A 22774-nucleotide genomic window follows, 5' to 3' on the forward strand; every position below is an offset into this window, starting at 1 on the left:
AAGAAGTTTTCTTTGACAAATTCCATCAGCAGTATGATTTAGAAACAAACATCAGATATTCAGTTCAATTTTGGAATGTTTAATTCTCCACTCCATTACACCCATTTCTATGCAGATACAGCTACATATATCCACAACTAGTGTAAACTTGGAGACTGGAAAACTAAATAATGCTGATACACTTTGCTATATATAAATGTACTTGATATTTGTGAGCTGTTTAAGATTGTTAATTTTCCTAATAGTTGCATTCTTGTCCAGCTGCTGAAGAACAGAGAAGCCAAAATGTGTATATAATTTATTCAATAAATAAATATGTATGTAAATAAATAAGGTTGGCTATTAAGCCTAATAATATGATTTGTGTGATGTACAAACAACAATTTTTTTGGGGGGGGGAGTCTCTAAGAATAGCTTTGCCCACTAGTCCTGCTATGATGTCTCAGGATAATGGTGTTCCTGGGGAGGATGAGCAAAAAATGCTAGAACTGTCTGACCAATAGTGTATTCCTGCACTAGAATCACCCAAGAGAGTGGTTGAGGTTACATCCTCAAATTAGTATGCTAAAAGATGCTACTGGACAGATAGTAACCGATTCAAACAAAGCCAAACATAGATGAAAGAAATATACTGAAATTCTAGATGCTGGAGACATGAAAGATTTTATTAAATTAGCACTCTGGTCATTATCAAGTCATAGGCCTACAACTATTGATGACATATCTACAGGAAGATGTCAAGCAACAAACGAAGAATGAGTAAAAGTTCTCACTGTTAGATATAATCATTATGCATCTAGAATCTGGGTTTACACAATACATTAAATCAAAATATGGTTTCTTTGTGAATTAGTCTGTTGGTGACCTTGGGAAGTGTGGCTCATAAACCATGATTAAACAAATTAAGGCTTAGCTTGCATAAGCCCCACTGAAAACTCTAGAGTTGTGGAGAGTCATTGGATTTTTATATTTTGTCACTTGACTAGGCAAACCGGTAATAGCAACCTTAACAGAGAGGAAAATAATTTTCCTAGCTATGCATTTAATAAAAAGACTTTAGTTTGCCCAACCATTGCCCAAATTCTAAGCAAATACCCTAATAGCAATTTGGAAAGGTGCCACTTTGTAGGCAGCGTGCCTTCTGTAGCCTAAGTAAGTGCCAGTTCAATGAGTGACATTTCAGAAATGTATCAAGAGGGAGGAGGCATTGCCACCCACCTGTCTTAATTTTTCTACTCAGGAAGTCTCTCTCAGCAAGAAAGGCTATGTGAAAAAGACAAGGTGTCAGAGACTATTTGCAATATGGGACACCTCAAAGCAAGAGAATCTTTCCGATCATCATTAGCTCATGTTTGTAGTTTCCTAGGAAGCAGTCCTTTTTGGGATTGCCAGACTACACCTGGCATCCAGAATTTAGCTGTAAGTTAACATGCGCCAGGAGGAACATCTTGGGCTGGTTGTAGATTGTCCGAGAAACGGAGAAGCAGATTCCCGCAGGCCCTCTGGCAAAGGGCTGAGCACGCCGAGTTCTGGTTGGGGGATCTGGTCCGTGTTCGAGAGATCCTGCTGCAAGAACTCGTAATCGGGATCGTAATGATCTAACGTTTCACAGCTTGTGTTGTGCGAGCACTGCCCGCTGTCGCAATCCAGCGAGGACAGCTGTTCGTCCGATTTGCTCAGCTTCCCATGCTGCTGTAGGGCGAGAGGCGGGGAGATTCCCCTCCGTAGGACTGGCTGCCCCCCGAGAGCCTCCGCTGGGGTAGCAATCATTTTCAAATTCCTGTTTGTTGATCCCAATGGGTAAACTGGAACCACTGGTTGTTCGGCTAATGGAGGCCACGATAGCCACTCGCGTAGGGGAGGGGCTGACTGGCGTTTTTTAGGGGGCAAGGCTGGCGGAGGGCTGTTTTCAGCCACCCGGATGCAAGGAAGGGGCGGTTTCGGCGGGGCGACCTCTTCGTCTGTGGCGTCTGCCAACACTTCTGCGGTGGGTGTCAACCCGGCCGTCTTGTTGAGGATCTCCATCTCACGATCCGTCAAGGGGAGCTCCAACTGGCGGTCTGTTGCAGGCACAGGTAAGGTGGGCTTGACTGGGCTGGTGGGAGACGGGTGTTCCTGCTTCTCAATTGTCAGCTTCACCAGCTCCTTAACACCATCCAGAACTGCCTTGATACTGTATTCACCACTTCTTTGTCTTCCACATTGATGCCTTCGAGCATCACTTGATCGGACCATCGAATCAAATCCCCCAAACTCTAATACACGCGGCTGTAACAGGAAGTAACGGCGGAACTCTGCTGAATCCGCGGGTCCGTCTGAACCAGAGGCAAGTTCGCTTCCAGAACTTTGCTGGCGGATCCCGGCAACATCTCCAACACTTTGTTATCAATGGCCATTTTGTCCACGATGGTCTTAAAGTAACGCAGGGCGCTCACTACGTCCTTCTCTTTCTCCTCCAGCCAACTCAAGTTCTTGTTCACAACCTTTTCGGTAGATTTCACCACTAGGTCAGGCTGCTTTCCTTTCTTTGATGGCGTCCTTTTTATTTTGAGCGAGTGGAATTTGTCCTTTAGCTTCATGGTGAACGAAGAGACGAGAACGCTGAGAATCTGCTTTCTCCACCCGGCCCGACATGGCTGGGCCGCCGCTGGCTCTGGCCCGGTGGCCCGGTTCGGGCGCTGTCGGAGCCCGGGAGGACAGCAGGTAGCCGGGCAGCTCCGCGCGGCTCCGTGGCTGCTGCTGCCGCCGCGGCTCCTCCCGCCGCCGCTGCTAACGCAGGACCGGCCCGGCCCACAGCGCGCCCTGCTGCCCGATCGCCGCCACTGCCGAGGCGCTTGCTGGCCGCTGGAGGGGGCCATTAGGTCCCATCGCTCTCCGTCGTGGGGGACTCCAGGGCCGGGCTGGTTGTAGGAAATATTTGAATGTAAATGTAATTGAAATTTAGAGAAACAACTTTTTTTTAAAAGGTCACGATAAATAAATAGCTTTGTTAAAAAATAACCTACTTAAGTAAGTGACTTTGATTCAATAGAAATATATTTGACCCCTATCAGTTTTTCTCTTCTAAGGGGTTCTGACCAAAACAGTAGCTGGGTTTACAAATTGTTCTAAGTGTGGTTTGTTGTCAGCCCTTTGAGGGAATATCTTTATTGTTATAGGGAGAATAACAGAATCTTAAAATTCTCTCTGCCCCATCTTATACAAAATAATATCAGGGGGGGCGGTATTTTAAGTTCTGAAATGGTGTAGGGTCTCCTGCTTGGATGGGGGGGTTGGACTAGATGACCTACAAGGTCCCTTCCAACTCTGTTATCCGTAAGTTTCTTTCTCATACTTTTTTCTTCCTAAGGAGCTGAGTAATCTTTTCTGAAAGTGCCCCCCTTCATGCTTTGCTCAATCCTTCCCCATTCCCTAGGCCAGGTTTACATTCCTTTGCATTTATTTTACCATGCCTTATTAAACAATCCAGAATGATCTGGCTCACACATAGTTTATAAACTTCAGTTGGATTGGGTTCATATATTGAGGTAAAACCCCAAAGCACGACATTATGGCTCAGTACAGCAATCTTCATTAAACCATTTTAACCATCCACAGTCTTTTCATATTGATCCAATCTTTCGTGTTATTTGGCCTTTTTAAAATCGGTTCAAGATGGGACTGGTAATTATCAGGATTAAATGTTGATCATTTTTGATAAATCATAATACTGTGTATTTTTTTTAATTAGCCCCAGGAATAATTAAACCAATCCAAAAATAAATTGCTTAATGGACTATGACATTGGCTTTGATCCATTTTTACACTTTACTTGCCTAATTATCTATGCATGAACTTAGAAATCTTTTTGCCGCTGTATTTTTAAACTATAATACAGGGAAAGTGCAAATTTGATTCTAAGCCATTGCACATCAAAATCTGTGTATTTACAAAGTTAGATTTCTAAAGTGCTGCTATCAAGTAGCTTCTCAGCAATTTAAAAAAAAAATAAACATAAACTATCCAGAATATAATCATCCAACAATTTAAATTATAAAAATAATTATCCAATTAGATTTTCTTATAAAAGCCATGCAGATGTATCTTCCTTTTTTCTAAATGTTCTTTTCCTGGGAATTTTTTTTTATAGCATTATGTATTAGGATATGAACCGAGAGATTCATGCTCCAGTTACAGCATAGGATCTTCTCATGCTACTCTAGCAGCATGGGAGGAAATAATGGTACTAACTAAAGTATTTCCTGTTGAAAACTAAGTGTTGGACATAAACAAGTGGCTGAGAAGCAAATTTATCTTGTAATAATAAATAATCTCTGTCTGTCTGTCTGTCTGTCTATCTATCTATCTATCTATCTATCTATCTATCTATCTATCTATCTATCATCTATCTATCTATCATTCTATCTATCATTCTATCTATCATTCTATCTATCTATCTATCTATCTATCTATCTATCTATCTATCTATCTATCTATCTATCTATCTATCTATCTTCTAGAAGAGGGGAAGAAAGGCCCTTCTCAATGGCACCCTGTCTGATAAATGCTTTGACGTCTATAAATGCCCGGGCAACGCCGGGGCATCAGCTAGTAGATTTATTAAAAGGTTACAATGAGCATTAGAGAGAATGTAAGTTTTTGTTTTCATAAAGGTCTTAATATACAGTAAAATTCATACTCTGAATAATTGATGTATATCTGCACATAAATTATAAAACTGCTACCAGTGCTAAACTAACCCAAAATATTAATACTATGAGGTTCCCTGGTTCACATCACTTTTAAAAACGATTTCCCATTATTTAGCTGCAAGAACAACTTGTAACATATACTCTCTGAATTATAAGCCATCTGGTTGGTTGCAAGTATCTGTTTTATAAAGCTTTAGTTTGCTGTAAAAACGCATCTCATTGCTAGATATCTGATTACATAGTAATGCATACTAGTCCTTCTTAGATGGACCCTAGAATATATCCCTGATAATGAATATCTCTTCTGACAAGTATAATTCTGGCATAAAGAGATGTGGTTTTATGAAATGACCTTTTAACAATTACATTTAAAGATTTTTCAAACATGTATAACTATTTCTGTTATTAAAAATGTAATGGGTGATGGTTTGAAGCCCAGAACTAGAGACTGCTGAATTCCATTATACAGATAAAGGACAAGATATTCAGCCTTTCAGTGTACTTCTATGAAATAAAATACTTCAATTAGCACTGATTCAGGCATCTATAGACTAGTGTGAATACTACTAAACATAAACATTCAAAACCATGATACCAATTAATGAGTAGTCTACCATATCAGCCTCAACCCAATACCCAGTTCTAGAGTATCCTCCAAAATCAAATCAAATCAAATAAAAATGATTTATTTCTTTTTAAACCTCATAAGATAGCCAAGCCTCATTTGTATGTTATGTGAATTCAGCCCATGGAGTTAGTTTAGAGTTCAGTGAGTTACATCAACTTAGGCAAGTGAGTTTAGTAAACCATGTTTTAGCGTGTTACGTATACAGTGTAAGAATTAGGTCAATTGTCTTTTTTCACTAAAATAAATTATTAGCTGATTTTTGTACCTACTTTCTATGTAACATAAAATAATCGAATTGTTTGCACTATCTTTTCCTTGCATTGTGGTTAGCAATTTAATATAGCAAACAAATTATTTCTTTTTTGGCAATGCTGAACAATTATTAATCTTGAAATGTTCTAGTATAGGGAACTCTGACATTTTGTTTGTTTTGTTAGGGAACAAAAAACTTGAACTTCAACACTCTCAGGGCAAATTTATTGTCAAATTTATTTGGTCATCCATTACACAGAAAGTCTATCTGGGCAGTGTACAATAATCCATTATAACAGTAAATAACTAAAACAATCAATACCTAAAATCAAATTATAAGAAAATACCATACAGAAAGCTAGACAAGACATTTCTCCAGCAAGAAACGAACAAGAAATGATTAGGGTAAAGATCCCAACTAAGAGATATACAGTATCTTCTAAAATATTCCAATCATTGGTATGAAAAAATAAAAGTGATTATAATAAGTGACATATTACTGATAAGTTTCATAGACGATCCTAGAATGATATAAATCACTGGGGGGATTGTGCCTAAGATACCTCCAAATAAAACAAAATTCAATGCAATCCAATGGATAAATTTTAAAATTACAACTTTGTCATGAAAATGTAAAGTAACTTGGGGGTGGGGGAGGTTGGGGGTGGGGAAGGGTTGGGTGGGGAGGGTAGGGAGAGGGAGGTAAATATTTGTAAAAGTTTTTTTTTTCAAAATTTTCAATTAAAAAAAATGTAAAGTAACCAAACTATAGGCAGACTAAGAAGAAAGTATGAACTAAAGACCATATCTGAAGCATTGAGATAAAAATCAGAACTCTTTCCAGAAAAGGTTGCTGTTTATAGTTCAGTGATTCCCTATAGATATCTACTCAGTTCTGTTAACTATTAATGTATAATTCTAGAGAATAGCAACTTACAAAAAGTATTTACAAAAAGTAATCTTGCAAGACTTTGGAACAGCAGTTTAGTGGCAAGAAAAAATGGCAGTGTAAAAGACAGGGGAGGCAGACTCATGTTGAACGATAGTCAGAGATATTTTTGATAAAAGTTTTAACTGAAATTTGATCTTACAGTGGTTACATTGAAAGCCAAAATATTCCAACGGAGAGACAGTCTTGCCCTCAACACTACACAGTGGCGGGAGTGGTTTAATGTACTATAAAAACATATATTAGGGATTATGTCATTGAGGAATGAAGGCCACATTTAATCTAATCCTGCACTAGTTTGTTTTAGTAAACATTTCAGGATGCAGAACAAAATTGTTATATGGTTATTTTCAGATTCTTTGCTTTTACAATTCAAATATCCTTCAAGATTCCATCTGGGTTCCTTTAACTTTGCGATTGTTTTGCTGAACTTAGTGCACATTAGCTTAGTATAGCTGCCACTCTCATAGATCTGCTAGCTGGAAAATAGATATATAGGGTCTGCTTGAACATGGGGTAGAAGACCTCAAATGTCCCTTCAAACTCTATTCTGATTGATATTGATTGATAAAGACCAACTTAAATGTTTCCAAGTTAAATGTTTCCAAATGAATCAACATGATTGCCTTTTCCCCTTGATTTGTATTTTTTCTAGTAATTTCCTTTGTAGGGTTCATCTCCACATATAGCCCTTGTGTGAGGAAATATAATAATGAACTCTGAGCTTGTAGGAATGGGCTAATAATGTAATTCCAATTTCAAGTGTTTATGCTGATTAATTGAAAATGGCAGCCTCTTCAAATTTAGAAGACACACTGGCCTTAGCTAAATTTGGAATCTTGATTAAACAGGTGCACTGGACAAGAGTAAAGTAGATGTATGGTAGTTTTTCTAGAATATATAGACTAGTGCTAATTTGAAAGTAAAGGTTGCTTCAAGCTTACTTGTCATGCATAATCACAAAAAAAGGCATAGTTGTGATTAAATAGTCGCTCGAAACAGAGATAACAAGACAGCATGAATAGTCCTTGACTGACAACTATTTAGCTACTGTACAAAGTTACAACTACACTGAAAAACTGACTTATGACCAGTCTTTATTCGTATGAACTGGTATATATTTACAACAGTTGCAGTGTTCCATGATTCACATGATTGCCATCTGCAATTTCCCAGATGGCTTATGACAAGCAAAGTCAATGGGAGAAGACAGCTTAGTTTAACAACTGTGTGACTCACAAACTGGTAGTTGCAATGATTTGCTTAACAACGGTGGCAAAAAAGGCTCAGAAAAATCAGGAAGAATCACTTAATAACAGCCTTGCTTAGCAATGCAAATTCTGGTCCTAATTATAGTCTTAGAGAATTACCTGTATTTATGTTAGCTATGCAGAATGCTTTATCCTGTTGTGTTATACAGCTAATTTATGAAACAATTTGTTCCGAGAATCCATCTAGTGTTTTGACTGTCATTGTGTTGCACACTAATCCATTGTTAAATTAGAGTTTATATAGCAGCTAAAAGTCTTATTGCATAGACTAATATTATGCAACATACTAAGCTAAAATGTTGGCTAGTCTATGGTTTATTATATACAAGTTAGCAGATACTTCATGTTTGCACAACACAGTAAACTGCAAGCCTCAATGTAAGAGTCATTTTTAAAGCAAAGCCTCGACTATGGCACGCTTTTCCTCCCCTGACCATGATAATTAGTGGTTTGATTTGATCACATACATAGCACAAGCTAACATGCAGGCTTAATGTCTATGGAGATTTTTAGTCATGCCAGTCATGGTTGTCCCAAACTTGGGCCAAAGGTGTTTTTTCAAGAGGCAACTGGAGTTTCTAGTTTTTCTTCAATTCTGAATTCTGAGCTGAAGAAGCTTCTTGGATGGGAAGCAAAACGTCTTCAAAGAAAAACCAGAAAGTCCAATTGCCTCTTGAAAAAAAAGCACCTTTGGGACAATATGCAGGCTTATTTTACCCAACATTTGATTGGCTGATTGGCGGGTGAAGGAGAATGATAAGATTTTTGCTACCGATAAAAATGAGCCTCAAGAGTTTTTACCATCAGTTAAAAGTAAATCCTAAACTAAATCCTAATTATATACAGGCTTTTTTTTAACCATAGGAGAAAAGGGAGCTCGGTCATACTATAGATTTTTTTTTTTTAATTTCAGGAAGGGGAAGATGCTGAGGATTAAAGCTGGAGTCTTCCGGACGTAAAACAGGTACTTTCTGCATGTGTTTTGTTTCATCTGGTCATTCGCCAGAATAAATCTCATCTTCTAGACTACCTTTGCTCCTCGGCGTCTGTTAGAAAGGCTGGCTGACCCGATCCGGGTGGAGGACGAGGAAAGGCGGCTATCTTTAACGCAGCCGCAAGGAAACACAAAGAAGCGTGGAGACGTGGTGGGCGAGTACGCCCACTTCTCGCAAGCCCCCTTCGCGCCTCCCGCAAGCTTGTGGGGCGTGAAAAGGGGCGAGGCGGAGTAGGAGCGCTTCAGAGGAGAGAAGAGTGGGGGAGGAGGAGGCTCGCTCGTCAGAAGAGTCAGTTCTTCGAGCAAACTTCAGGCTCGAGGAACCGCCTTCCCTCCCACCGCTCGGTTTATTTTTTTGCAAAGGAGCCGGCGCTCCTGGAGGCTTCAGAGCAACAGCCGTGACTGCGGTGGGCTTTGACTCAGCTGGCTGGGTTTGGGATTCTACCACCCCGGACGGGGCGAAGGGGGAAAGAGACTTTCGGGGCTGAAAACGCGGCGACTCCCCACCGCCCGAGCGGAAGGTAAGCCTAACCCTCAGGCGCGTGTCAAGTCGCGGGTGGCCCTCTGTAGGCACGCGGACGGCGTGGCTGCCTGTAGTAGAAACTTTCGGGTGGTTGAAGTCGAGGTAAAAGGGCGAGTTTTTTAAAGCCCGTAAGGCGCGGCGGGCGGCGTCCTTGTTTGGGTCCAAGATAAGGCAGAGTTAATCTCCAAGAATTGCTTGTGGCTGAGTTCGCCTAAATGGGTTTGGTTACTTTGGGAATCTTTAAGGTTTGGTCGCTTTTCTTTCTCCCTTAAGCGAGAGTGTTTTTCTGCGGTCAGAAATCCAGCGGGGTGGACTTGGAGAAGGTAGGTTGGGCTAGGGTCGAAGTAACTTTGTTCTCCTTTGCTGCGGGAGCGATAGTTCTGCCGAAAGCAACCGAGTTATTTAAAAAGATTTATTTTTCTTGCTCTGTATTCTCCGTCTTGGTCAGGGTGTTTACGCATGTCTCTCTCTCTCTCTCTCTCACTCACACACACACACAGAGAGAGAGAGAGAGAGAGAGGGAGGGAGGGAGGGAGGGAGAGCGCTTGAATGGCAGGAATATTAATGTCCATGTGTAATAATGTCATTGTTGCATTGCTTTTGTGTCTTGGTGTTGAACTTGGACAGAACTTCAACAATCCTCTTCACCACTAAACCTCACCACATTTCTAAGTTGTGTGCATGACAAACCACAGGTTTAGGAGCACAGGATCCTCCTGAATTTCTAGAGTGGCAGTGACTTACTTCCCTCCCCATAGTTAGCTTGACTATATCATTCACATAACACAAGCTAGCATTGTAGGCTTGTTTTACCCAATATAATTTTCACAACAAACGGACTTGGCTAGCTTCTCTTTCCTTGTTCTGTGTGAACAAATTATTTTACCTTCAACATCTCAATGTCATTGTTTAACTCCTGAGTCAAAATCCTGCCCTTTTAGACTATAATCTAAGGTAATTCCTTTTCATTTCTCCTAATTTATTATGTATTAGAGATCTTTGGCATTGGGCCAGTATGAATATTAGCAGTTCAGAAATACATTTTTATTTGTATCTGTACAGTTTGTACTGCTGCCCATCTCACAGCAGTGTTTCTTGCCTATGTGGTGAAACATTCATGTGCCAATGTGCACAGGGCAGCTATACTTTGCATTATTGGTTTAATTTCTGCAGTGATTTTACATTATCTTGAGTGGTAACTTCTGGTTATCATTGTTTCAGAGCAAGACATTCATTCCCCCAGTGCCTGGTTAATTTCACCACAGCCTTTTTTGTCAGAAAATATCCAAGAAGACACTAAAAATAAGCCTGTTGTTATGAAAATGTTTCTGAACTTTTGCTGCTGGGAAATCCTCGGTGCCTGAACTGTACAAATACTGATTAACGGGGTATCTAGTTTACATTGGCTTGTAAATATTTTTCTTACTGTAGTTTATAATGGTTCCCTTGTGTGGTGGATATTCTAAAAGCAAATGAAAAGGAAAGAAGAGATACTATTTAGTAATCTTTAAGTCTTCCCTGGAATTGTTCATGGGTTTTCCCTTATCAAAGATTGAAGAGATTCATTGAGTGAATTTAAATTGCAATTTTAAGAAGATTTTTTGCTTGGTTTGTTACTTATGGCATTTAGCTCATCTTTCTTTGTCTTTGGTATTTGGATTTTGCACAATTGTTTATAATTTCAAAATTGTGATGCACAGTAAGAGGGATGTGTTTGTGTGTGGGCTTGTAAAACAAAGAAAATGTATGTAGTGTATACACCCAAAACAACACATTTCTTAGAACTCATTTCTGACTGTTTCTGATGGTTATGTAGTTTGAGATTCAACATTTACAGGAATAAATAACTGTATATCAGGGACATACAAAATAACCAAATGTTGGAGGAAGCAGTACATGAGATTAAAAAATGCAATTTTTCTCAGGAATGTAGTTAATTATAAGTACTCTAAGAGGGATGATTGTATTTCTCAGATGGTTCTCTTAAGCAGAGAAGAAATTAACATACTTAAGATGATGGTGACAAAGAATATTTACTTTTATGTATTGTAGTCTCGTATAACATCTCCTGATATTTAGTATAATATAAACACTGTAGATACCTGGAACAAAAAGATACACATAGATTTATTTAGCACCCAGATTGAAGCTGGATCATGAAGGTTGCAATGCAGATATAGACTCTGCATAAATGTAAGATAATCTTGTTTTCTGGTACCTCTGAGCACTTGGTGATGCTTTTATTATTTAAGGCATCTGATGTTGTGACAGAGTGATTATTCACATGTGTCTATTCCCATCTGTCTTCTATTAAGATTGATGGCTCTCTTTCTTCTTGCCCCTATAGCTGGCAATCCACCAGGAACTGCTTCTCTTAATCTGTTCTGATTTTTGGACTCCTGCCACCTGTATATATTAACATGTTTACAGATAAAGTATATTATTTCTACACTTAAAAAGTAGCCCTGCCAGGGAAGAAAGATTGACTCAGTTGCCTATGGTTTCATTAAAACAGTTACTGCAAGACTAATATCACATGTATACCCATTACTTTATTCCCTTTTGGATAAGCAACTTTTGCAAAGTTGCTTCAGAGAGCCAAGGTGGCGCAGTGGTTAGGGTGCAGTACTGCAGGCCACTTCAGCTGACTGTTATCTGCAGTTCAGCGGTTCTAATCTCACCAGCTCAAGGTTGACTCAGCCTTCCATTCTTCCGAGGTGGGTGAAATGAGGACCCAGATTGTGGGGGCGATATGCTGACTCTGTAAACCGCTTAGAGAGGGCTGAAAGCCTTATGAAGTGGTATATAAGTCTAACTGCTATTGCTAACTGCTATTGCTAGAAGGAAATTGCAATTTAAGGAAAGTAGAAGCACTAAATTAAAGTAAATAAATCCTAATAGATTCATTTTTATACGGTTAAGGCTTCCTTTGACCAGTCATGTGCAACTCTGGGGGTCAGTACTCATCTCTGTTTCCTAGTCGAAGGAGACTGTGTTGTCCAAAGATGCTTCCATGGTCATATGACCAGTATGGCTATATACTGGGGCACATGGAACACAATTACTTTCCCACAAGTGGTACCTATTCATCTACTTACATTTGGATGCTTTTGAACTTCTAGATTGATTGGCTGGTGCAAGAATGAGAGCTCATCTCATAGTGTGGTACTGAGGTCTTCAGCTACAACCTTCCAGTCAACAAGCTTTCATATTGGCTTTATAAATTGGTTGTTTTGTGTCTTATTTTATATGGTGTTTTTAATCTGTTGTTGCCTACTCAGAATTACTGTGGGCAGCATAAGAGCCATGGTGGTGCAGTGGTTAGAATGCAGTACTGCAGGCTTTTACTGCTGATCACCGGTTGCCAGCAATTTGGCAGTTTGAGTCTCACCTGCTCAAGGTTGACACAGCCTTCCATCCTTCCAAGGTTGTTAAAATGAGGACCCAGGTTGTTGGGGGCAATATGCTATCTCTGTAAACTGCTTAGAGGGCTGTAAAGCACTGAAGTGGTATATAAGTCTAAGTGCTATTGCTATATACGTATATGGAGTTTGCACCAACACCATCACCATTTCCTTTCCATTCCTTTCTACCTTTGGAAACCCTTCTTGTTTCCATTCATATCAATATACTATTTCACATGTAAATGTCTCATTACAATGCACATTCTTAATTTGTCTATATAAATTATTATAAAATATATGTTCTCTTCTACATAATAGTATGGGAAGAAGCAAATCTTTTGAAAAAACATAAGTTTTGAATTTAGGGTTTGTAATAATTGCCTTTTGCTAGATGCTGACAATGAGACCTTACCAAGAATTATCTGTTAATTATCAGTAGATTTACTAGGTTCATTTTCTAATATATTAATTAAAAGAGTTTAGTTGTAGTGGGTAGTGTCATAAAAACAAATGTACTCACATCAGAGGTGGGTTCCTACCAGTTCACACCTATTCGGTAGAACCCGTTCGTCAAATCTACCGAACCGGTTAGAAGAGATTCCACCAGTGGACCCGGAAAGCAGGCCACACCTACAGAAGAGGTTCCAAAATTTTTTGAAACCCACCACTGGTCCTTGGATATGATTATTCTACACTATCATGCTCATATTTATAAAACTCAGTGCCTCTGTGAAAGATAAGGATGACTACTGCGTTTGTGGTGCAATCAGAACATTGTGTGTGTTGAAGTTGTTTTAATGCAAACCAAAGATGCCTTTTAAAAAACAAGTTTACATCATATTCTTATGCATGCCAGTGCTGTGTGTGAGGTAATTTAAGGTGGTTCTGACAAGTATCGTCGGCATATTCATATCCGGTCACATGGGCGGCAAGCCACTCCCACCCAGTCACATGGGCGGCAAGCCATTCCCACAAAGGAGGCCACACCCACAGAGTAGGTTCGAACAATTTTTGAAACCCACCACTGACTCACATACTTATGACAAAAATGAGAGGGTTTTAAGCAATGTGACAACAATGGACCAGAAAAGAGTTAGTTTTGGCATCCCAAAGGGGAAATGATTAATGCATTGAATTGACACTTTCACCAAGGGGATTGATAGGAAGGGTTTATTTTCCCAGTTTTGTACATGGAAAAGTGACACAATACACGGATACTTAATTTGCTTATTTCTTAGGAACGTGCAGAAGGTTCTTTGTAAGTAATACAAGGCAGAAAAATGGGCCAGTAGTGCAATACCCAACAAAGGAAATCCAGAAAAGATCTTACCAAGGTTCTCAGGTAGAAGCATAACATCTCAAGCTGGTGGTCCAGATTGCATAGTATTTTTTAGACCATCGTAATTCAGCTACAAGATTTACCAAGATGAAAAGATTGCTAAAGCATGTCTATGGAAATTCTCAGTCATCCAGAACATAGTTGCACCAAAGTTGCTTTTTCAAAAGGCAACTAGGACTTGCTTTGTTGTGCTTGAGGACATTTCATTTCTCATTTCTAAAGCATCCTGTTTCATTTTCCTCATCTTCAGTTGAATTTCCAAAGTATCCTGTTTGCCTATTGCTAGGATCAATAAACTGAAATGCTTTGGGCTTTCTAAACTAGAGCATTGCGGAAGTGTTTTAAGGGACAATAGTTTGGTATTTTATAAGATAGATTTTTACTTCTAATCCCTTCCTAGCAATTTTATTTTTTCTGGGATCCAACCAGTATAAATGTCTCAGAGGAACCTCAGAAGAAGAAATTTCATTTATTTGGTATTATATGTTGCTGTATGATATGGAAAATGTAGAAAAAAAATCTGCTCATATACTAATAATCAATGTAGTGCCAAGGAAAGAGCATTCAAAATATTTACTCTTATGGGCTGTTATGGTTTTATATAACATCTCCTGGTGTGTAGTATAAAATGTGAATTCTCTAGATACCTGGAACAAACATTGACATATGTAACTATAAATCATCTGCCAGGTGAGTCTCCATTGCATATTCAAACCTTGGTGGTCTCCATATGGATGGAATTATTGTCGTCTGTTCTCGCTCATCAACCTGCCCTTAATTGACTCCATGCCCTCCATTCAGTCAAAGTGGAGAATTCCAGATGAATAACATTTGAGTGTTTTATTCAAATGTTTGGACTGAAAGCAAGGCATCTAGGTTTGGATATGTGGGTAGGATATATTGATTTTAAAGAATTAAAAAGCAGTGTTTCAAGCTGTTGAACCTGTTTAGTCTGTTATATCAATATAAATTAGTTGACAGTTTACAAGAACTTTGTTTACATACATTGTCTATTCAAAAGGAAATTCCTATTCTATACAGATGGAAGATGAGGGGAGAAGAACATGTTTTTATAATTAATTCAGTCTGTTCACATCATTAGATCATCACAAATGTATATGTTTCTTTTAAACAACAGAAATTCTGGAATAACAGAATTTTTGCAAGCTAACCCTATTAAAACCAGAGAATGGGTAGCATTGACATGTAGATTAAATATATATTATGCCTAATAATTAACTTTTACGTATGCATAAAATGATTATAATCAAATGCTTGGAAATGTATTAATTGTAAACTGAAATGATAAACACTGTGTTCCTCCATTTACAATCAAAGGCCCTTATATTTTCACAAACTGTGCTAATAGCCTCTTTTGTAACCAATCCTTCCCTGTCCATACCAAATAGAATTTTCATGTTTTTGGAAGACCTGCCTGTCCTGGGGTATATGAATACATTGTATGCATGATAGCTGTAAGAAACAAACCTATTAAGGTTTAAGTGATTCATTCAACATTCACTCAAACATGAAAAAATGCCATGATGATAACAACTGTAAATGGAGTTGGTCAATTTGCAGTTTGTTTCACCACATGACTTGGCTATCCTTAGAGGCGTTGCAAAAAATTTCATGAAGAGGTTAAAATAATTCCATTAATATATGTATATATATAGAATCATAGGGTAAAGTTTGGAATGATAAATAGAAGTGAAGAAAACAAAAATGATGTGAGTAACATTTGTGTCAATTGGAGTTGGGACACAAGGTGAACAAATAACATTCCATGTATCATAGTTTCAATCATTTGGGTTGGTAATGTAAAATGATCAAATTTCAACATTTGCATGAGCTGCATAATGATGCATTCATCATAATTTGGATGTCTTCATGACTTCTAATCAATTAACAATCTAAAGCTGTGTATTATTAGGCATTTCCTAATTTCAGACCTAAGAGGCGTTTTATTTTAGATGTTACACTTCGCTCCCTGCTCATAGTTAAGGCAGTAGGCTAGAATCCAGGTGACTGTGAATTCTAGTCCCACTTTAAGCATGAAAATAAATAGGGTGATCTTGGGCCAGTCATTCTCTCTCAACCCAACTTACCTCATAGTGTTGTTGTTGTGGGGAAAATAAGAGGAAGGCATATTGTGTGTATTCACTGCCTTGACTTATTTAGACAAATAATAAAGGCAGTATATAAATAAGATATCAGTTACTTATCTATTTACAGGGTTAACATTTCTGATTCCTTTGTGAACTGATGATATAGCCCTAGATATATTTTACCGGTAGTATTAAGTAACTGTAGTGAAACAGGTCCTGTCTTTAGTGGTCAGATAGGGACGTCTATATTTTGGAGACAGGTTTATTTATGATAATGCTGAGCTTATTCAGAGAGAATGCAATTGGGCTTTAACTCCTGTTTTATTTAAAAGAAGCACCTTTAGGTAAAAGTATATTTGGTTCTGTGTAACTTTGTAATAATACATACACTATATTGCCAAAAGTATTCGCTCACAACTGAATCTGATTATTTGGATGGGTGAGCGAATACTTTTGGCAATATAGTGTACTTCTATATTTCTCTCTATACAAATGTACAAAAAGAATAGAGTTCATCACAAATTAAAGTGCTAATTTTTTAAAAATGCATTTGAGTTTTCAGACATTCAAAGTTCTTTGACCACAGTTTGGAACTGCAATGTTTAAGTATCCTAAGTGTTTCAGTTCATTGCATGTAGCTTTTAATGGCGGGATATAGTTTGGAGTTTATTCAATTTGTAGGCCGCCCTATTCCCCGAAGGGACTCATACACTGCATCTCTACTTGTTGGTCTGTAATGTATTCTGTAGACTAGGGCTCCTATCTTTCATAGAATAGAAAATGTGTATGTGGTGAAACAAAAGATGGGTCAAACAATAAATGAATATACATTTATTATACAATTAGTAGTACTAGTATTTTTTCTCTGTATGACCAACCTGCTTCTTTTTTTACACTGACCACTCATTTTTGTACCAATAAAGAAGAATATTTGTAGCTCAGGGTTGAAATGAGGGGGGGGGGGCTTATTATTTCAAAGATTAAATCAATTTAAAGATGGAAACAAACATGCCTCTGAGAGATCCTCTGAGCTTGATTGTTTTCTTGTAGATATTTTATTATCCAAACTAGGTAACATCATCAGTGCACTGTTGATATTACCTAGTTTCGGTAATAAAACATCTGCAAGAAAACAAGCATGCTTGGAGAGCACCAAGGACCCCTCACTCATTTTTGTATTCTCTGTCTGCTCATTTATTAGCCATTCAGTTCAACCTGTCTGGTCTTATTTTACCATGAACACTTCTGAAACAACTGAACTCCGAGAGCATCAATGAACCACCAATATAAACCTTTTGCAGACCTATCTTTAACTAATAAAATCATATTCAGAAAATATTTCATATGTGATATTTCAGTGTCCAAGATATCCATTTTGAAATCTTTTCAACTACTATAGAAATTTAATATTAAATAAAGAATCTTCAATAGTAGAGTCCATATATATGTAAAATTTAAACTCCTGGCTGTCTGATCTTCTGCAAGCTTAGGTTTTTTTCCTTCAGATATTTCATTTCCAGGCCAGATAACATCATCAATACATGGGAGAAAACAGTTTGCTGTCTGTGTAAATAGATAAACAATCATGAAAGGAACAATGTTAATTAAAGATCAAAGAAGAAGCCATAGTCCACTCAAGACTGGCAGGGCATACTAATATATAAGCAACTAGCAAACTTTACTCTCCTTTGCACTGATTAATTTACATACACTGATAAACAATTGCAGAAAAAACAACAACTCCCAAATAAGGAATCTCTATTAGGATGAATGCTTTTAATTTTTTATTAGATGTAATGCTGTAAAGTAAGAAAAATTAAAATGCAATCCTTAAGGATTGTGTGACTTATTATCTGTGTGAAAACTAAACCTGTATGAGATAACTGGAAGAATGCTTTTGCTATTCCATCACAGTAATTCAAATACAATACACATTTTAAATATAAAAAGTGACTTATTAAGCAGCCCTGATTAAAAGGTTCAGGGTGGATTTGATTTAAATCAAGTTGATTTAAATCACGATTTAAATCACGATTTAAATCACTAGTAAAAAGGCTTCATTTAAATCAATTCAATTTAAATCGTAATTTTTAAAGAGCAACTATCATTCCTCTCCCAGAGCAGCTCCTCCTCTGACCTGCTGTTGATTCACTGACAGTCCCAATATTGCAGAATATATAGCCTCATGCTACTTAACTAAGCTCCATTTCATGCTGAATTAACTAAATTATTAATGTATCTTAGAAAACTATCTTTAAATAGATTTCTTGCTTCAAAAGCATTTTATTAAAATAAATTTGATAAAAATAAAAAAATCTGATTTAAATAAAAAAAGTTATTTAATATATTTAGGGATAAATATATAAAGAAATGTTTATGTGACATTAGTTGACCGGGATTGTTTATGGAGATTGTTTCAGCTGTTGGCTGAAAAACCAAATTATCTGCAGCACACTAGATAGACTGTATGATGCCATGAAGCATACATAAAGGTATGAATGTTTAATATATCGAACACCATAGTAAATAGGGAAGAATACTTGCAAATTATATATGTGGCAAAATTAAAGCAAGAAAATGGATATGTATAATGTTGAGAGAATGATTGGGATTTGCAATCTTCCCTACCATTTCCAATATGCAAAGTCAATGCGAAAGCCAGCAGGAAGTCTCAAGTCATGGTTAGATGAGGTCTTTGTTTAAGGATGGCAACCAGGAACATTGGAACTGTTGCTACTAAGTGGCACAATTACATTTTTTTAAACTTGCAATCACATCACTTAATAGTGGGGTTTCTTGTCTCAGACCCATTGAGGTGTGTGTCGGGGGCTATCCAAATGGTTTTCATAAATCACTTTCTTGATTTGTGCTCAATATATATATTTTTCTTGTCTTGCAGAAGATCTTTGTATTTAAAACCATCTTCTATATTCACTGCAGTATGCTTCTGGGTGCAATTCCAGTTGCTGGCTATTACCTACAAAGCTCTACATAACATTGGGACAGATTATTTGAGGGACCACCTGCCTCCCATATTTTTTGCCCAACCAATATGTGCTATGAAAATTGACATACCCTGGATACCTTTGATTAAACAGTGTTGTATTTTGGGATCCAAGAAACATGCCTTCACTGACATAGCACTGATTTCTACTACAGTGAAATCCACGGGACCACATCCTGTTGGTATTCTGCAAAGTCTTAGGCTTAGATGGATGGGGCTTCTTGTTGAACATATCTTTGTTTTTGCTTATGCTTGTATACATTGATTGAATCCCATCTTATTCTGTTTTGTATTGGAACTTTTTATGGTACATTATGTCATGAGCTACACAGAGACATTAAATTGGATGCAGTAATTAAAAAAATGCATTGGAAGCTCGGAGCAATTAATATTGTGAGGAAAAAGGATAGGAATATCTGTCGTACATATAGTATACAGTATACATACATACCATATTTTCTGGTGTATAAGACTACTTTTTAATCCCAAAAAATTATTTCAAAAATCGGGGGTCGTCTTATACGCCAGGTATAAGAAAGGCCATACCAAAAAAATATAACAAAAGAAAAAGAAACGCCACCAAGCAAAAAGCCACGTCGCCACCAGCGCAGACGCCGGCCTTTCAATTGATAACCTTGGTGTTCTTCACCTGGGCACGTGGATGGATGAGCGCTGGGATGATTTAGTAAGGTCTGGCTGGCAGTCTTAAGGAGGAAGGCGCTGAGCTCAAACTACGAAAGGCCGGCAGCGCAGAGGCCTTCAGCCGGCTTGCGGGCGCCTGAAAGTATGGGGTCGTCTTATACACCCAGTCGCCTTATATGGTGGAATATACAGTAGGTCATTATTTTCAAAAGAATTGGATTGCCTTGATGAAAATTGCCTTTCCAGTATGTTACAGAGCTACAAAGTACAAAATGAAGGATAGTATCTTTAGATGAATCACAGGAAAATAATTCTGGTGGGGGTGGCAGGTGTTGAATGTTCTGCTCCACTTGCCATTTGCAGACAGTTTGTTAGAGATATTTATAGCCCAATCCCGCCTGTTAATTTCACAAGTCCTGTGTTTTGTGTCTTTTGAGTTTTCTTTTAAAAAAATCTCTTAACGATGATGTCTTAATTAGTTGCATTTGTGTGGCAAAATTATTCTTATTGTTTCTTAGCATATTTTCCATTGTGATGAAGGCTTTCTTTCCCAGAGTCTGTTCTTTTTTTAGAAACATGAACCCTAGGATGTGTTTTGATCTATCCCACTTGGAGGCACAAATCATAACTTGTTTAGCATGTTAAAGTAGCCCAAATGATAAGATGCGTACAGTCTGGCTATGAATATCATTGTATGAGCGATGTGTGGAATAGCAATTGCACGTAGACTTATATACCACTGTACAGTACTTTACAGCCATCTCTAAGCGGTTTACAGAGTCAGCATATTGCCCCCAACAATCTGGGTCCTCATTTTACCAACCTCGGGAGGATGGAGTCAACTTTGAGCCTGGTGAGATTCGATCTGCCAAACTGCTTGCAGCCTGTGATCAGCAGAAGTAGCCTGCAGTACTGCACTCTAACCACTGCGCCACCACAGCTCTTAAATCATGGATATGTGATCATGAAGCACTGCCAGTGGGCATAATTGCAGCATGTGACCATGGGGGAGGGGGAGAGGGACATTGTAACTGAAACTGTAAGCTTTTGAGGGGTCCATTGGAACTTCAAACCATTACTAAGCAACTGATCATAAGTAAAGGACTACTTGTATTCTGGTCCAAAATTGAACTGTCACAAGTTTAATGTAAGTGATTCCTCCCCTTTTTTCCCACCCAATTATGTTTGATATTCGAGATTGCCTGCAGTTTTCTTTGCAAGGTTTTTCAGAAGTGATTTGTCCTTACCTCCCTCCTAGGGCTGCAAAAAAAGTAACTAGCCTAAAGACAACTGGCTTTGTGCCTAACGTGGGACCAGTCTCCTGGTTTTTGATCTGATGTCTTAACCAGTAGGTTAAACTAGATGTCAGCATAAATGATATATTCTGGTAAATACGGAATGCATTGTTAATATCCCAATTAAAATTACTATTTTCTTTAGAACTGTGTCATATTCAACTGACTGTTATGAATAGGCTGGAAAAGATGTGCAATATGGCATTAAGAGCTTTAGTACATTTTTCACCTTATATGGAAAGGTATCTGCAACTTATCCGGCAATCCAGTAATATTTCCAGCTGTTGCCATGTTCTTTGAAGTTAAAAGAAATTGTTTCCATTGAAAGTTTGCTAACTGGATGGATATTTAAAATTCACTAACCAACTCTCCACTTATTTTGGCTAATTATTCTTTAAAAAGAGGGTATCTTTGCTTTTCTTGTTATCTGGCTGGAATCTTTTCTTTAGTTCAGTTGTGGATAATTGCGGTTGAATCCATGACCCTAGTGAAAAGGTCTGCCAGAGCCCTTCCCATCCCAAGCAATTCTACTGAGATTCCATTGTTAGCTCTAGATGGCGTTGTGCTTCCCAAACAGAGCAACTTTGCAACTGGGGGATCCTCACCAATACAACACAAACTTTCCAATACAACACAAACTATAAACAAAATGAGAAATAATCACATTAGGAAAGTGGAGCTTGTAACAAATGTTTGTCTTTTTTAAAATCAGCTTTGTACACCCAGTTCAAATCACTCTTGTATTTTGAATTATACCTGGAAGCCAAACAGCAGCCAGTGTAGTTCTTGTAGTACAAGTAGTTTTCATTGAATGAACTGCTGCTTAATAATTATTCAAAGCTACAACAGACTAAAAAAAAGTTACTTATGACCTCGACTGCTGCACACCCACCCTTTGTCTAGTGATCATCTTTGTTTGAGGAACAGGTGGCCAATGTGGCTATGAAGGCTTTTGCACAACTTCATTTCATGGCCAGTTGTGATCGTCTTAGAACAGGAGGTGTAGCCTATTGTAACTTATTCCATGTGCTCTACGAGGGGCTGCATTTGAAGGATATTTGAAAGCTACCACGGGATTGTATAGCAGCAGCTTGGATGGGTGCATCTTAATTCACCTATATAATACTACTATAGATAGTCCTTGCTTAACAACCACAATTAGTCCTGCAATTTGGTTATAAGTCATTGGGCTTGTTAAGTGGTCATGACCTTACTAGATTGTACAATTGTTTTATGAGGATTGTAAATGCAATTGTTTAGCAAATCAGATAGTGGTTTAGCAAACCACATGATTGTTAAATGGGACCAGCATATCCAACAGCTGTTTTTTGCCATTTTCTACCTGAAAAAACAAATAGCAAATCACAATTGTGTGACCACAGGATGATGCTACCCATCCTAAGTGTGAGCCAGTTTCCAATTGCCCAAAATATGATCACTTGACCAGGGGTGTATGTCCAGAAGTCATAATTATGAGTTTATATAGTAACATTTTTTAGTTGTTAAGCAGCCAGTCATTAAATGAGGTCTTTCTATGTGCAACAAGAACTTCACAACTGCTATTTGGCTTCGAGGTATAATTCAATTGGAGTGACTGGATCAGCTATGCTGGATGTCCAAAACTCGTGTTTAAAAAACAGTTGCTACAAGCTCCATTTCCCATTTATTTATAGT

The 22774-nt window shown here is 38.0% G+C and overlaps 1 protein-coding gene and 1 pseudogene across 1 annotated transcript in view; one reads left to right on the top strand and one right to left on the bottom strand.

Moving 5' to 3' along the window:
* Positions 1–1306: 1306 nt before the first annotated feature.
* Positions 1307–2758, bottom strand: LOC116507479 (annotated as a pseudogene).
* Positions 2759–8693: 5935 nt separating this feature from the next.
* Positions 8694–22774, top strand: part of TIAM2 (TIAM Rac1 associated GEF 2) — a 175462-nt gene continuing 161381 nt past the window's right edge. Inside the window, exon 1 of the mRNA XM_032215642.1 lies at positions 8694–8755. The gene's annotated coding sequence lies outside the window, so the exon portion shown is untranslated. The remainder of the gene's footprint in view (positions 8756–22774) is intronic.

The sequence above is a fragment of the Thamnophis elegans genome, chromosome 4 (assembly GCF_009769535.1).
Source record: "Thamnophis elegans isolate rThaEle1 chromosome 4, rThaEle1.pri, whole genome shotgun sequence".
Lineage (NCBI taxonomy): Eukaryota > Metazoa > Chordata > Lepidosauria > Squamata > Colubridae > Thamnophis > Thamnophis elegans.